The following is a 14,550-nucleotide window of genomic DNA, read 5'->3' on the forward strand; positions in this document are numbered from 1 at the left end:
ACCTAAAATCGTGCTTATCCCAGACAAAAGAGAATATTTTTTCTCTCATAGCAAGAAATGGTAGCATATAAGTACTCCTAGAAAAAAAAAAAACACCGCCAAATCCACTTGACTGGAGCTCAAGGACAGTATTTAAAAAATAAAAGTAGAACTTTTTTGAAAGAAAAAATGATATTGCAACTGCTATCGTGACGTGTTAGGGATATATTCATGCATGTTTGAAAAGTTACTAAATATCCACTGTAAAGCAAGAAGTGGCAGGTAATACCAAGTACCTTTGGATCAAGGTCCGTTTGTGGGTAAACCCAGATAAAACACAAGAGTTGTTAATACATTTGAAATGCCACTATCCAGCAACTGTGTTGAGCATTTTGATGCTCTATTTTTCAGAAAATCTGCCGATCCACGTCAGATTCTATTTCTGACTGCTTGCGGCAAGAAGACTTCTGAATGTGTCCCAAAGCAGTGGCTATCAGTGTGAATCTCAACAAATGCAACAACACCATGTCATATGAAGCAAAGGAAGCACACCTCTAAGGAGCGATTCTGATTGCTATTCGTATACATGTTGATACATCAGGAAAAACATTTCTGAAACTGGCACAAAAAGGACATAAAATGCCTTCCTGCAAATTAAGCTTACCAACGATACTTGTCAGGGTGGCTTTTTTGCTTGAAGATTTTAGGCCACCGGATTTGCATGCCACAATGGGATGTCTGGAGAATGTCGGAGAAAATGCAAAGCTCTTTCCTAATAAAAGCAGCGTTTCCTTTGTGGGGAGTTGAACATATTGTTTGGCAGAAACATTGCAGGAGATTTGGTTTTGGACAAGAGGACTTGTAGCCATCTTGCAGAAGTTTCCATTCAGTTGATAGCATGCTGCTGAACTAATCTGAGTTCTACTAGGAGAAGGCACGCATATTAATTAAGGCAACAGGAAAGGGAAGTCCTAAAGCCTTGCTTTAGATGTGACTTGAAAGAGTCAAGCAAGATCTCAAACACCCCAGATGGGACTCGAACCCACAATCCCTGGCTTAGGAGGCCAGTGCCTTATCCATTAGGCCACTGGGGCTTTCGCTAGATGACAGCAAAGACTTTTTTTTTCTTTCAGAAGGCATCCGTTCTCTTACTTTACAAGGTAAGGGTGGCAAAATCTTTGTTTTTATTTTCCCTTGTAAACTTGCTACAGAATTGCAAGCGGTTTGAGCTACAAAGTCAGAAGAATGAGTTTTCTGAAAGAGAAAAGCCATGTCGCAGCTCTCCACACCTCTTTTCATCAAGTAGAAGGCGCACATTTTCTTTATCTGTTCTGGTCCACAATTTAAAGAATGTGGTCAGTGTAACAGAAAGACAGCTCATTCAAGCACCCTTGAGGAAAGAACCTTGAGTTTCTTTGGGCGCTTATTGCCCTGTTGTAAAGTTCTCAGGCCATAGGGTGCAAGTGCAGATTACATTTTCCATGAATAAAGGCAAAAAGCAAGAAACTGCATGCTCCAGGTGAGGCTCGAACTCACAACCTCGGCATTGCTCAACAGATACTGCCATATAAGTACCGCGCGCTGACCGATTGCGCCACTGGAGCACAGAAGCCATCACGGAAATCCATCACCCATGTCTCCTTGGTTTCCAATAGGCCTTCAAGTGATCCGAAACCTAAAATCGTGCTTATCCCAGACAAAAGAGAATATTTTTTTCTCTCATAGCAAGAAATGGTAGCATATAAGTACTCCTAGAAAAAAAAAAAACACCGCCAAATCCACTTGACTGGAGCTCAAGGACAGTATTTAAAAAATAAAAGTAGAACTTTTTTGAAAGAAAAAATGATATTGCAACTGCTATCGTGACGTGTTAGGGATATATTCATGCATGTTTGAAAAGTTACTAAATATCCACTGTAAAGCAAGAAGTGGCAGGTAATACCAAGTACCTTTGGATCAAGGTCCGTTTGTGGATAAACCCAGATAAAACACAAGAGTTGTTAATACATTTGAAATGCCACTATCCAGCAACTGTGTTGAGCATTTCGATGCTCTATTTTTCAGAAAATCTGCCGATCCACGTCAGATTCTATTTCTGACTGCTTGCGGCAAGAAGACTTCTGAATGTGTCCCAAAGCAGTGGCTATCAGTGTGAATCTCAACAAATGCAACAACACCATGTCATATGAAGCAAAGGAAGCACACCTCTAAGGAGCGATTCTGATTGCTATTCGTATACATGTTGATACATCAGGAAAAACATTTCTGAAACTGGCACAACAAGGACATAAAATGGCTTCCTGCAAATTAAGCTGACCAACGATACTTGTCAGGGTGGCTTTTTTGCTTGAAGATTTTAGGCCACCGGATTTGCATGCCACAATGGGATGTCTGGAGAATGTCGGAGAAAATGCAAAGCTCTTTCCTAATAAAAGCAGCATTTCCTTTGTGGGGAGTTGAACATATTGTTTGGCAGAAACATTGCAGGAGATTTGGTTTTGGACAAGAGGACTTGTAGCCATCTTGCAGAAGTTTCCATTCAGTTGATAGCATGCTGCTGAACTAATTTGAGTTCTACTAGGAGAAGGCACACATATTAATTAAGGCAACAGGAAAGGGAAGTCCTAAAGGTTTTATTCTAAAGCCTTGCTTTAGATGTGACTTGAAAGAGTCAAGCAAGATCTCAAACACCCCAGATGGGACTCGAACCCACAATCCCTGGCTTAGGAGGCCAGTGCCTTATCCATTAGGCCACTGGGGCTTTCGCTAAATGACAGCAAAGACTTTTTTTTTCTTTCAGAAGGCATCCGTTCTCTTACTTTACAAGGTAAGGGTGGCAAAATCTTTGTTTTTATTTTCCCTTGTAAACTTGCTACAGAATTGCAAGCGGTTTGAGCTACAAAGTCAGAAGAATGAGTTTTCTGAAAGAGAAAAGCCATGTCGCAGCTCTCCACACCTCTTTTCATCAAGTAGAAGGCGCACATTTTCTTTATCTGTTCTGGTCCACAATTTAAAGAATGTGGTCAGTGTAACAGAAAGACAGCTCATTCAAGCACCCTTGAGGAAAGAACCTTGAGTTTCTTTGGGCGCTTATTGCCCTGTTGTAAAGTTCTCAGGCCATAGGGTGCAAGTGCAGATTACATTTTCCATGAATAAAGGCAAAAAGCAAGAAACTGCATGCTCCAGGTGAGGCTCGAACTCACAACCTCGGCATTGCTCAACAGATACTGCCATATAAGTACCGCGCGCTGACCGATTGCGCCACTGGAGCACAGAAGCCATCACGGAAATCCATCACCCATGTCTCCTTGGTTTCAAATAGGCCTTCAAGTGATCCGAAACCTAAAATCGTGCTTATCCCAGACAAAAGAGAATATTTTTTCTCTCATAGCAAGAAATGGTAGCATATAAGTACTCCTAGAAAAAAAAAAAACACCGCCAAATCCACTTGACTGGAGCTCAAGGACAGTATTTAAAAAATAAAAGTAGAACTTTTTTGAAAGAAAAAATGATATTGCAACTGCTATCGTGACGTGTTAGGGATATATTCATGCATGTTTGAAAAGTTACTAAATATCCACTGTAAAGCAAGAAGTGGCAGGTAATACCAAGTACCTTTGGATCAAGGTCCGTTTGTGGGTAAACCCAGATAAAACACAAGAGTTGTTAATACATTTGAAATGCCACTATCCAGCAACTGTGTTGAGCATTTTGATGCTCTATTTTTCAGAAAATCTGCCGATCCACGTCAGATTCTATTTCTGACTGCTTGCGGCAAGAAGACTTCTGAATGTGTCCCAAAGCAGTGGCTATCAGTGTGAATCTCAACAAATGCAACAACACCATGTCATATGAAGCAAAGGAAGCACACCTCTAAGGAGCGATTCTGATTGCTATTCGTATACATGTTGATACATCAGGAAAAACATTTCTGAAACTGGCACAAAAAGGACATAAAATGCCTTCCTGCAAATTAAGCTTACCAACGATACTTGTCAGGGTGGCTTTTTTGCTTGAAGATTTTAGGCCACCGGATTTGCATGCCACAATGGGATGTCTGGAGAATGTCGGAGAAAATGCAAAGCTCTTTCCTAATAAAAGCAGCGTTTCCTTTGTGGGGAGTTGAACATATTGTTTGGCAGAAACATTGCAGGAGATTTGGTTTTGGACAAGAGGACTTGTAGCCATCTTGCAGAAGTTTCCATTCAGTTGATAGCATGCTGCTGAACTAATCTGAGTTCTACTAGGAGAAGGCACGCATATTAATTAAGGCAACAGGAAAGGGAAGTCCTAAAGGTTTTATTCTAAAGCCTTGCTTTAGATGTGACTTGAAAGAGTCAAGCAAGATCTCAAACACCCGAGATGGGACTCGAACCCACAATCCCTGGCTTAGGAGGCCAGTGCCTTATCCATTAGGCCACTGGGGCTTTCGCTAGATGACAGCAAAGACTTTTTTTTTCTTTCAGAAGGCATCCGTTCTCTTACTTTACAAGGTAAGGGTGGCAAAATCTTTGTTTTTATTTTCCCTTGTAAACTTGCTACAGAATTGCAAGCGGTTTGAGCTACAAAGTCAGAAGAATGAGTTTTCTGAAAGAGAAAAGCCATGTCGCAGCTCTCCACACCTCTTTTCATCAAGTAGAAGGCGCACATTTTCTTTATCTGTTCTGGTCCACAATTTAAAGAATGTGGTCAGTGTAACAGAAAGACAGCTCATTCAAGCACCCTTGAGGAAAGAACCTTGAGTTTCTTTGGGCGCTTATTGCCCTGTTGTAAAGTTCTCAGGCCATAGGGTGCAAGTGCAGATTACATTTTCCATGAATAAAGGCAAAAAGCAAGAAACTGCATGCTCCAGGTGAGGCTCGAACTCACAACCTCGGCATTGCTCAACAGATACTGCCATATAAGTACCGCGCGCTGACCGATTGCGCCACTGGAGCACAGAAGCCATCAAGGAAATCCATCACCCATGTCTCCTTGGTTTCAAATAGGCCTTCAAGTGATCCGAAACCTAAAATCGTGCTTATCCCAGACAAAAGAGAATATTTTTTTCTCTCATAGCAAGAAATGGTAGCATATAAGTACTCCTAGAAAAAAAAAAAACACCGCCAAATCCACTTGACTGGAGCTCAAGGACAGTATTTAAAAAATAAAAGTAGAACTTTTTTGAAAGAAAAAATGATATTGCAACTGCTATCGTGACGTGTTAGGGATATATTCATGCATGTTTGAAAAGTTACTAAATATCCACTGTAAAGCAAGAAGTGGCAGGTAATACCAAGTACCTTTGGATCAAGGTCCGTTTGTGGGTAAACCCAGATAAAACACAAGAGTTGTTAATACATTTGAAATGCCACTATCCAGCAACTGTGTTGAGCATTTCGATGCTCTATTTTTCAGAAAATCTGCCGATCCACGTCAGATTCTATTTCTGACTGCTTGCGGCAAGAAGACTTCTGAATGTGTCCCAAAGCAGTGGCTATCAGTGTGAATCTCAACAAATGCAACAACACCATGTCATATGAAGCAAAGGAAGCACACCTCTAAGGAGCGATTCTGATTGCTATTCGTATACATGTTGATACATCAGGAAAAACATTTCTGAAACTGGCACAACAAGGACATAAAATGCCTTCCTGCAAATTAAGCTGACCAACGATACTTGTCAGGGTGGCTTTTTTGCTTGAAGATTTTAGGACACCGGATTTGCATGCCACAATGGGATGTCTGGAGAATGTCGGAGAAAATGCAAAGCTCTTTCCTAATAAAAGCAGCGTTTCCTTTGTGGGGAGTTGAACATATTGTTTGGCAGAAACATTGCAGGAGATTTGGTTTTGGACAAGAGGACTTGTAGCCATCTTGCAGAAGTTTCCATTCAGTTGATAGCATGCTGCTGAACTAATCTGAGTTCTACTAGGAGAAGGCATGCATATTAATTAAGGCAACAGGAAAGGGAAGTCCTAAAGGTTTTATTCTAAAGCCTTGCTTTAGATGTGACTTGAAAGAGTCAAGCAAGATCTCAAACACCCCAGATGGGACTCGAACCCACAATCCCTGGCTTAGGAGGCCAGTGCCTTATCCATTAGGCCACTGGGGCTTTCGCTAAATGACAGCAAAGACTTTTTTTTTCTTTCAGAAGGCATCCGTTCTCTTACTTTACAAGGTAAGGGTGGCAAAATCTTTGTTTTTATTTTCCCTTGTAAACTTGCTACAGAATTGCAAGCGGTTTGAGCTACAAAGTCAGAAGAATGAGTTTTCTGAAAGAGAAAAGCCATGTCGCAGCTCTCCACACCTCTTTTCATCAAGTAGAAGGCGCACATTTTCTTTATCTGTTCTGGTCCACAATTTAAAGAATGTGGTCAGTGTAACAGAAAGACAGCTCATTCAAGCACCCTTGAGGAAAGAACCTTGAGTTTCTTTGGGCGCTTATTGCCCTGTTGTAAAGTTCTCAGGCCATAGGGTGCAAGTGCAGATTACATTTTCCATGAATAAAGGCAAAAAGCAAGAAACTGCATGCTCCAGGTGAGGCTCGAACTCACAACCTCGGCATTGCTCAACAGATACTGCCATATAAGTACCGCGCGCTGACCGATTGCACCACTGGAGCACAGAAGCCATCAGGGAAATCCATCACCCATGTCTCCTTGGTTTCAAATAGGCCTTCAAGTGATCCGAAACCTAAAATCGTGCTTATCCCAGACAAAAGAGAATATTTTTTTCTCTCATAGCAAGAAATGGTAGCATATAAGTACTCCTAGAAAAAAAAAAAACACCGCCAAATCCACTTGACTGGAGCTCAAGGACAGTATTTAAAAAATAAAAGTAGAACTTTTTTGAAAGAAAAAATGATATTGCAACTGCTATCGTGACGTGTTAGGGATATATTCATGCATGTTTGAAAAGTTACTAAATATCCACTGTAAAGCAAGAAGTGGCAGGTAATACCAAGTACCTTTGGATCAAGGTCCGTTTGTGGATAAACCCAGATAAAACACAAGAGTTGTTAATACATTTGAAATGCCACTATCCAGCAACTGTGTTGAGCATTTCGATGCTCTATTTTTCAGAAAATCTGCCGATCCACGTCAGATTCTATTTCTGACTGCTTGCGGCAAGAAGACTTCTGAATGTGTCCCAAAGCAGTGGCTATCAGTGTGAATCTCAACAAATGCAACAACACCATGTCATATGAAGCAAAGGAAGCACACCTCTAAGGAGCGATTCTGATTGCTATTCGTATACATGTTGATACATCAGGAAAAACATTTCTGAAACTGGCACAACAAGGACATAAAATGGCTTCCTGCAAATTAAGCTGACCAACGATACTTGTCAGGGTGGCTTTTTTGCTTGAAGATTTTAGGCCACCGGATTTGCATGCCACAATGGGATGTCTGGAGAATGTCGGAGAAAATGCAAAGCTCTTTCCTAATAAAAGCAGCATTTCCTTTGTGGGGAGTTGAACATATTGTTTGGCAGAAACATTGCAGGAGATTTGGTTTTGGACAAGAGGACTTGTAGCCATCTTGCAGAAGTTTCCATTCAGTTGATAGCATGCTGCTGAACTAATTTGAGTTCTACTAGGAGAAGGCACACATATTAATTAAGGCAACAGGAAAGGGAAGTCCTAAAGGTTTTATTCTAAAGCCTTGCTTTAGATGTGACTTGAAAGAGTCAAGCAAGATCTCAAACACCCCAGATGGGACTCGAACCCACAATCCCTGGCTTAGGAGGCCAGTGCCTTATCCATTAGGCCACTGGGGCTTTCGCTAAATGACAGCAAAGACTTTTTTTTTCTTTCAGAAGGCATCCGTTCTCTTACTTTACAAGGTAAGGGTGGCAAAATCTTTGTTTTTATTTTCCCTTGTAAACTTGCTACAGAATTGCAAGCGGTTTGAGCTACAAAGTCAGAAGAATGAGTTTTCTGAAAGAGAAAAGCCATGTCGCAGCTCTCCACACCTCTTTTCATCAAGTAGAAGGCGCACATTTTCTTTATCTGTTCTGGTCCACAATTTAAAGAATGTGGTCAGTGTAACAGAAAGACAGCTCATTCAAGCACCCTTGAGGAAAGAACCTTGAGTTTCTTTGGGCGCTTATTGCCCTGTTGTAAAGTTGTCAGGCCATAGGGTGCAAGTGCAGATTACATTTTCCATGAATAAAGGCAAAAAGCAAGAAACTGCATGCTCCAGGTGAGGCTCGAACTCACAACCTCGGCATTGCTCAACAGATACTGCCATATAAGTACCGCGCGCTGACCGATTGCGCCACTGGAGCACAGAAGCCATCACGGAAATCCATCACCCATGTCTCCTTGGTTTCAAATAGGCCTTCAAGTGATCCGAAACCTAAAATCGTGCTTATCCCAGACAAAAGAGAATATTTTTTCTCTCATAGCAAGAAATGGTAGCATATAAGTACTCCTAGAAAAAAAAAAAACACCGCCAAATCCACTTGACTGGAGCTCAAGGACAGTATTTAAAAAATAAAAGTAGAACTTTTTTGAAAGAAAAAATGATATTGCAACTGCTATCGTGACGTGTTAGGGATATATTCATGCATGTTTGAAAAGTTACTAAATATCCACTGTAAAGCAAGAAGTGGCAGGTAATACCAAGTACCTTTGGATCAAGGTCCGTTTGTGGGTAAACCCAGATAAAACACAAGAGTTGTTAATACATTTGAAATGCCACTATCCAGCAACTGTGTTGAGCATTTTGATGCTCTATTTTTCAGAAAATCTGCCGATCCACGTCAGATTCTATTTCTGACTGCTTGCGGCAAGAAGACTTCTGAATGTGTCCCAAAGCAGTGGCTATCAGTGTGAATCTCAACAAATGCAACAACACCATGTCATATGAAGCAAAGGAAGCACACCTCTAAGGAGCGATTCTGATTGCTATTCGTATACATGTTGATACATCAGGAAAAACATTTCTGAAACTGGCACAAAAAGGACATAAAATGCCTTCCTGCAAATTAAGCTTACCAACGATACTTGTCAGGGTGGCTTTTTTGCTTGAAGATTTTAGGCCACCGGATTTGCATGCCACAATGGGATGTCTGGAGAATGTCGGAGAAAATGCAAAGCTCTTTCCTAATAAAAGCAGCGTTTCCTTTGTGGGGAGTTGAACATATTGTTTGGCAGAAACATTGCAGGAGATTTGGTTTTGGACAAGAGGACTTGTAGCCATCTTGCAGAAGTTTCCATTCAGTTGATAGCATGCTGCTGAACTAATCTGAGTTCTACTAGGAGAAGGCACGCATATTAATTAAGGCAACAGGAAAGGGAAGTCCTAAAGGTTTTATTCTAAAGCCTTGCTTTAGATGTGACTTGAAAGAGTCAAGCAAGATCTCAAACACCCCAGATGGGACTCGAACCCACAATCCCTGGCTTAGGAGGCCAGTGCCTTATCCATTAGGCCACTGGGGCTTTCGCTAAATGACAGCAAAGACTTTTTTTTTCTTTCAGAAGGCATCCGTTCTCTTACTTTACAAGGTAAGGGTGGCAAAATCTTTGTTTTTATTTTCCCTTGTAAACTTGCTACAGAATTGCAAGCGGTTTGAGCTACAAAGTCAGAAGAATGAGTTTTCTGAAAGAGAAAAGCCATGTCGCAGCTCTCCACACCTCTTTTCATCAAGTAGAAGGCGCACATTTTCTTTATCTGTTCTGGTCCACAATTTAAAGAATGTGGTCAGTGTAACAGAAAGACAGCTCATTCAAGCACCCTTGAGGAAAGAACCTTGAGTTTCTTTGGGCGCTTATTGCCCTGTTGTAAAGTTCTCAGGCCATAGGGTGCAAGTGCAGATTACATTTTCCATGAATAAAGGCAAAAAGCAAGAAACTGCATGCTCCAGGTGAGGCTCGAACTCACAACCTCGGCATTGCTCAACAGATACTGCCATATAAGTACCGCGCGCTGACCGATTGCGCCACTGGAGCACAGAAGCCATCAAGGAAATCCATCACCCATGTCTCCTTGGTTTCAAATAGGCCTTCAAGTGATCCGAAACCTAAAATCGTGCTTATCCCAGACAAAAGAGAATATTTTTTTCTCTCATAGCAAGAAATGGTAGCATATAAGTACTCCTAGAAAAAAAAAAAACACCGCCAAATCCACTTGACTGGAGCTCAAGGACAGTATTTAAAAAATAAAAGTAGAACTTTTTTGAAAGAAAAAATGATATTGCAACTGCTATCGTGACGTGTTAGGGATATATTCATGCATGTTTGAAAAGTTACTAAATATCCACTGTAAAGCAAGAAGTGGCAGGTAATACCAAGTACCTTTGGATCAAGGTCCGTTTGTGGGTAAACCCAGATAAAACACAAGAGTTGTTAATACATTTGAAATGCCACTATCCAGCAACTGTGTTGAGCATTTCGATGCTCTATTTTTCAGAAAATCTGCCGATCCACGTCAGATTCTATTTCTGACTGCTTGCGGCAAGAAGACTTCTGAATGTGTCCCAAAGCAGTGGCTATCAGTGTGAATCTCAACAAATGCAACAACACCATGTCATATGAAGCAAAGGAAGCACACCTCTAAGGAGCGATTCTGATTGCTATTCGTATACATGTTGATACATCAGGAAAAACATTTCTGAAACTGGCACAACAAGGACATAAAATGCCTTCCTGCAAATTAAGCTGACCAACGATACTTGTCAGGGTGGCTTTTTTGCTTGAAGATTTTAGGCCACCGGATTTGCATGCCACAATGGGATGTCTGGAGAATGTCGGAGAAAATGCAAAGCTCTTTCCTAATAAAAGCAGCGTTTCCTTTGTGGGGAGTTGAACATATTGTTTGGCAGAAACATTGCAGGAGATTTGGTTTTGGACAAGAGGACTTGTAGCCATCTTGCAGAAGTTTCCATTCAGTTGATAGCATGCTGCTGAACTAATCTGAGTTCTACTAGGAGAAGGCATGCATATTAATTAAGGCAACAGGAAAGGGAAGTCCTAAAGGTTTTATTCTAAAGCCTTGCTTTAGATGTGACTTGAAAGAGTCAAGCAAGATCTCAAACACCCCAGATGGGACTCGAACCCACAATCCCTGGCTTAGGAGGCCAGTGCCTTATCCATTAGGCCACTGGGGCTTTCGCTAAATGACAGCAAAGACTTTTTTTTTCTTTCAGAAGGCATCCGTTCTCTTACTTTACAAGGTAAGGGTGGCAAAATCTTTGTTTTTATTTTCCCTTGTAAACTTGCTACAGAATTGCAAGCGGTTTGAGCTACAAAGTCAGAAGAATGAGTTTTCTGAAAGAGAAAAGCCATGTCGCAGCTCTCCACACCTCTTTTCATCAAGTAGAAGGCGCACATTTTCTTTATCTGTTCTGGTCCACAATTTAAAGAATGTGGTCAGTGTAACAGAAAGACAGCTCATTCAAGCACCCTTGAGGAAAGAACCTTGAGTTTCTTTGGGCGCTTATTGCCCTGTTGTAAAGTTCTCAGGCCATAGGGTGCAAGTGCAGATTACATTTTCCATGAATAAAGGCAAAAAGCAAGAAACTGCATGCTCCAGGTGAGGCTCGAACTCACAACCTCGGCATTGCTCAACAGATACTGCCATATAAGTACCGCGCGCTGACCGATTGCGCCACTGGAGCACAGAAGCCATCACGGAAATCCATCACCCATGTCTCCTTGGTTTCAAATAGGCCTTCAAGTGATCCGAAACCTAAAATCGTGCTTATCCCAGACAAAAGAGAATATTTTTTCTCTCATAGCAAGAAATGGTAGCATATAAGTACTCCTAGAAAAAAAAAAAACACCGCCAAATCCACTTGACTGGAGCTCAAGGACAGTATTTAAAAAATAAAAGTAGAACTTTTTTGAAAGAAAAAATGATATTGCAACTGCTATCGTGACGTGTTAGGGATATATTCATGCATGTTTGAAAAGTTACTAAATATCCACTGTAAAGCAAGAAGTGGCAGGTAATACCAAGTACCTTTGGATCAAGGTCCGTTTGTGGGTAAACCCAGATAAAACACAAGAGTTGTTAATACATTTGAAATGCCACTATCCAGCAACTGTGTTGAGCATTTTGATGCTCTATTTTTCAGAAAATCTGCCGATCCACGTCAGATTCTATTTCTGACTGCTTGCGGCAAGAAGACTTCTGAATGTGTCCCAAAGCAGTGGCTATCAGTGTGAATCTCAACAAATGCAACAACACCATGTCATATGAAGCAAAGGAAGCACACCTCTAAGGAGCGATTCTGATTGCTATTCGTATACATGTTGATACATCAGGAAAAACATTTCTGAAACTGGCACAACAAGGACATAAAATGCCTTCCTGCAAATTAAGCTGACCAACGATACTTGTCAGGGTGGCTTTTTTGCTTGAAGATTTTAGGCCACCGGATTTGCATGCCACAATGGGATGTCTGGAGAATGTCGGAGAAAATGCAAAGCTCTTTCCTAATAAAAGCAGCGTTTCCTTTGTGGGGAGTTGAACATATTGTTTGGCAGAAACATTGCAGGAGATTTGGTTTTGGACAAGAGGACTTGTAGCCATCTTGCAGAAGTTTCCATTCAGTTGATAGCATGCTGCTGAACTAATCTGAGTTCTACTAGGAGAAGGCACACATATTAATTAAGGCAACAGGAAAGGGAAGTCCTAAAGGTTTTATTCTAAAGCCTTGCTTTAGATGTGACTTGAAAGAGTCAAGCAAGATCTCAAACACCCCAGATGGGACTCGAACCCACAATCCCTGGCTTAGGAGGCCAGTGCCTTATCCATTAGGCCACTGGGGCTTTCGCTAAATGACAGCAAAGACTTTTTTTTTCTTTCAGAAGGCATCCGTTCTCTTACTTTACAAGGTAAGGGTGGCAAAATCTTTGTTTTTATTTTCCCTTGTAAACTTGCTACAGAATTGCAAGCGGTTTGAGCTACAAAGTCAGAAGAATGAGTTTTCTGAAAGAGAAAAGCCATGTCGCAGCTCTCCACACCTCTTTTCATCAAGTAGAAGGCGCACATTTTCTTTATCTGTTCTGGTCCACAATTTAAAGAATGTGGTCAGTGTAACAGAAAGACAGCTCATTCAAGCACCCTTGAGGAAAGAACCTTGAGTTTCTTTGGGCGCTTATTGCCCTGTTGTAAAGTTCTCAGGCCATAGGGTGCAAGTGCAGATTACATTTTCCATGAATAAAGGCAAAAAGCAAGAAACTGCATGCTCCAGGTGAGGCTCGAACTCACAACCTCGGCATTGCTCAACAGATACTGCCATATAAGTACCGCGCGCTGACCGATTGCACCACTGGAGCACAGAAGCCATCAGGGAAATCCATCACCCATGTCTCCTTGGTTTCAAATAGGCCTTCAAGTGATCCGAAACCTAAAATCGTGCTTATCCCAGACAAAAGAGAATATTTTTTTCTCTCATAGCAAGAAATGGTAGCATATAAGTACTCCTAGAAAAAAAAAAAACACCGCCAAATCCACTTGACTGGAGCTCAAGGACAGTATTTAAAAAATAAAAGTAGAACTTTTTTGAAAGAAAAAATGATATTGCAACTGCTATCGTGACGTGTTAGGGATATATTCATGCATGTTTGAAAAGTTACTAAATATCCACTGTAAAGCAAGAAGTGGCAGGTAATACCAAGTACCTTTGGATCAAGGTCCGTTTGTGGATAAACCCAGATAAAACACAAGAGTTGTTAATACATTTGAAATGCCACTATCCAGCAACTGTGTTGAGCATTTCGATGCTCTATTTTTCAGAAAATCTGCCGATCCACGTCAGATTCTATTTCTGACTGCTTGCGGCAAGAAGACTTCTGAATGTGTCCCAAAGCAGTGGCTATCAGTGTGAATCTCAACAAATGCAACAACACCATGTCATATGAAGCAAAGGAAGCACACCTCTAAGGAGCGATTCTGATTGCTATTCGTATACATGTTGATACATCAGGAAAAACATTTCTGAAACTGGCACAACAAGGACATAAAATGGCTTCCTGCAAATTAAGCTGACCAACGATACTTGTCAGGGTGGCTTTTTTGCTTGAAGATTTTAGGCCACCGGATTTGCATGCCACAATGGGATGTCTGGAGAATGTCGGAGAAAATGCAAAGCTCTTTCCTAATAAAAGCAGCATTTCCTTTGTGGGGAGTTGAACATATTGTTTGGCAGAAACATTGCAGGAGATTTGGTTTTGGACAAGAGGACTTGTAGCCATCTTGCAGAAGTTTCCATTCAGTTGATAGCATGCTGCTGAACTAATTTGAGTTCTACTAGGAGAAGGCACACATATTAATTAAGGCAACAGGAAAGGGAAGTCCTAAAGGTTTTATTCTAAAGCCTTGCTTTAGATGTGACTTGAAAGAGTCAAGCAAGATCTCAAACACCCCAGATGGGACTCGAACCCACAATCCCTGGCTTAGGAGGCCAGTGCCTTATCCATTAGGCCACTGGGGCTTTCGCTAAATGACAGCAAAGACTTTTTTTTTCTTTCAGAAGGCATCCGTTCTCTTACTTTACAAGGTAAGGGTGGCAAAATCTTTGTTTTTATTTTCCCTTGTAAACTTGCTACAGAATTGCAAGCGGTTTGAGCTACAAAGT

General features: G+C 41.2%; 15 non-coding genes across 15 annotated transcripts; all 15 read right to left on the reverse strand.

Annotated features, from left to right (window-relative positions):
- Positions 1-1,000: 1,000 nt before the first annotated feature.
- Positions 1,001-1,073, reverse strand: TRNAR-CCU (transfer RNA arginine (anticodon CCU)). The gene has a single exon. It is a non-coding gene; the product is annotated as a tRNA-Arg (tRNA).
- Positions 1,074-1,490: 417 nt separating this feature from the next.
- On the reverse strand, positions 1,491-1,583 carry TRNAI-UAU (transfer RNA isoleucine (anticodon UAU)). Its single transcript is given in 2 exon segments — positions 1,491-1,526; positions 1,546-1,583. It is a non-coding gene; the product is annotated as a tRNA-Ile (tRNA).
- Positions 1,584-2,667: 1,084 nt separating this feature from the next.
- On the reverse strand, positions 2,668-2,740 carry TRNAR-CCU (transfer RNA arginine (anticodon CCU)). Its single transcript has one exon. It is a non-coding gene; the product is annotated as a tRNA-Arg (tRNA).
- A 417-nt stretch (positions 2,741-3,157) lies between these two features.
- TRNAI-UAU (transfer RNA isoleucine (anticodon UAU)) lies at positions 3,158-3,250 on the reverse strand. The gene is given in 2 exon segments: positions 3,158-3,193; positions 3,213-3,250. It is a non-coding gene; the product is annotated as a tRNA-Ile (tRNA).
- A 1,083-nt stretch (positions 3,251-4,333) lies between these two features.
- On the reverse strand, positions 4,334-4,406 carry TRNAR-CCU (transfer RNA arginine (anticodon CCU)). The gene has a single exon. It is a non-coding gene; the product is annotated as a tRNA-Arg (tRNA).
- Positions 4,407-4,823: 417 nt separating this feature from the next.
- TRNAI-UAU (transfer RNA isoleucine (anticodon UAU)) lies at positions 4,824-4,916 on the reverse strand. Its single transcript is given in 2 exon segments — positions 4,824-4,859; positions 4,879-4,916. It is a non-coding gene; the product is annotated as a tRNA-Ile (tRNA).
- A 1,084-nt stretch (positions 4,917-6,000) lies between these two features.
- On the reverse strand, positions 6,001-6,073 carry TRNAR-CCU (transfer RNA arginine (anticodon CCU)). Its single transcript has one exon. It is a non-coding gene; the product is annotated as a tRNA-Arg (tRNA).
- Positions 6,074-7,667: 1,594 nt separating this feature from the next.
- TRNAR-CCU (transfer RNA arginine (anticodon CCU)) lies at positions 7,668-7,740 on the reverse strand. The gene has a single exon. It is a non-coding gene; the product is annotated as a tRNA-Arg (tRNA).
- Positions 7,741-8,157: 417 nt separating this feature from the next.
- Positions 8,158-8,250, reverse strand: TRNAI-UAU (transfer RNA isoleucine (anticodon UAU)). Its single transcript is given in 2 exon segments — positions 8,158-8,193; positions 8,213-8,250. It is a non-coding gene; the product is annotated as a tRNA-Ile (tRNA).
- Positions 8,251-9,333: 1,083 nt separating this feature from the next.
- TRNAR-CCU (transfer RNA arginine (anticodon CCU)) lies at positions 9,334-9,406 on the reverse strand. Its single transcript has one exon. It is a non-coding gene; the product is annotated as a tRNA-Arg (tRNA).
- A 417-nt stretch (positions 9,407-9,823) lies between these two features.
- Positions 9,824-9,916, reverse strand: TRNAI-UAU (transfer RNA isoleucine (anticodon UAU)). Its single transcript is given in 2 exon segments — positions 9,824-9,859; positions 9,879-9,916. It is a non-coding gene; the product is annotated as a tRNA-Ile (tRNA).
- Positions 9,917-11,000: 1,084 nt separating this feature from the next.
- Positions 11,001-11,073, reverse strand: TRNAR-CCU (transfer RNA arginine (anticodon CCU)). Its single transcript has one exon. It is a non-coding gene; the product is annotated as a tRNA-Arg (tRNA).
- A 417-nt stretch (positions 11,074-11,490) lies between these two features.
- Positions 11,491-11,583, reverse strand: TRNAI-UAU (transfer RNA isoleucine (anticodon UAU)). The gene is given in 2 exon segments: positions 11,491-11,526; positions 11,546-11,583. It is a non-coding gene; the product is annotated as a tRNA-Ile (tRNA).
- Positions 11,584-12,666: 1,083 nt separating this feature from the next.
- On the reverse strand, positions 12,667-12,739 carry TRNAR-CCU (transfer RNA arginine (anticodon CCU)). The gene has a single exon. It is a non-coding gene; the product is annotated as a tRNA-Arg (tRNA).
- A 1,594-nt stretch (positions 12,740-14,333) lies between these two features.
- Positions 14,334-14,406, reverse strand: TRNAR-CCU (transfer RNA arginine (anticodon CCU)). Its single transcript has one exon. It is a non-coding gene; the product is annotated as a tRNA-Arg (tRNA).
- Positions 14,407-14,550: the final 144 nt, after the last annotated feature.

Source organism: Lithobates pipiens, unplaced genomic scaffold (genome assembly GCF_037356315.1).
Source record: "Lithobates pipiens isolate NorthernLeopardFrog02 unplaced genomic scaffold, aLitPip1_a1.2 Scaffold_8, whole genome shotgun sequence".
NCBI classification, from domain to species: Eukaryota; Metazoa; Chordata; class Amphibia; order Anura; family Ranidae; genus Lithobates; species Lithobates pipiens.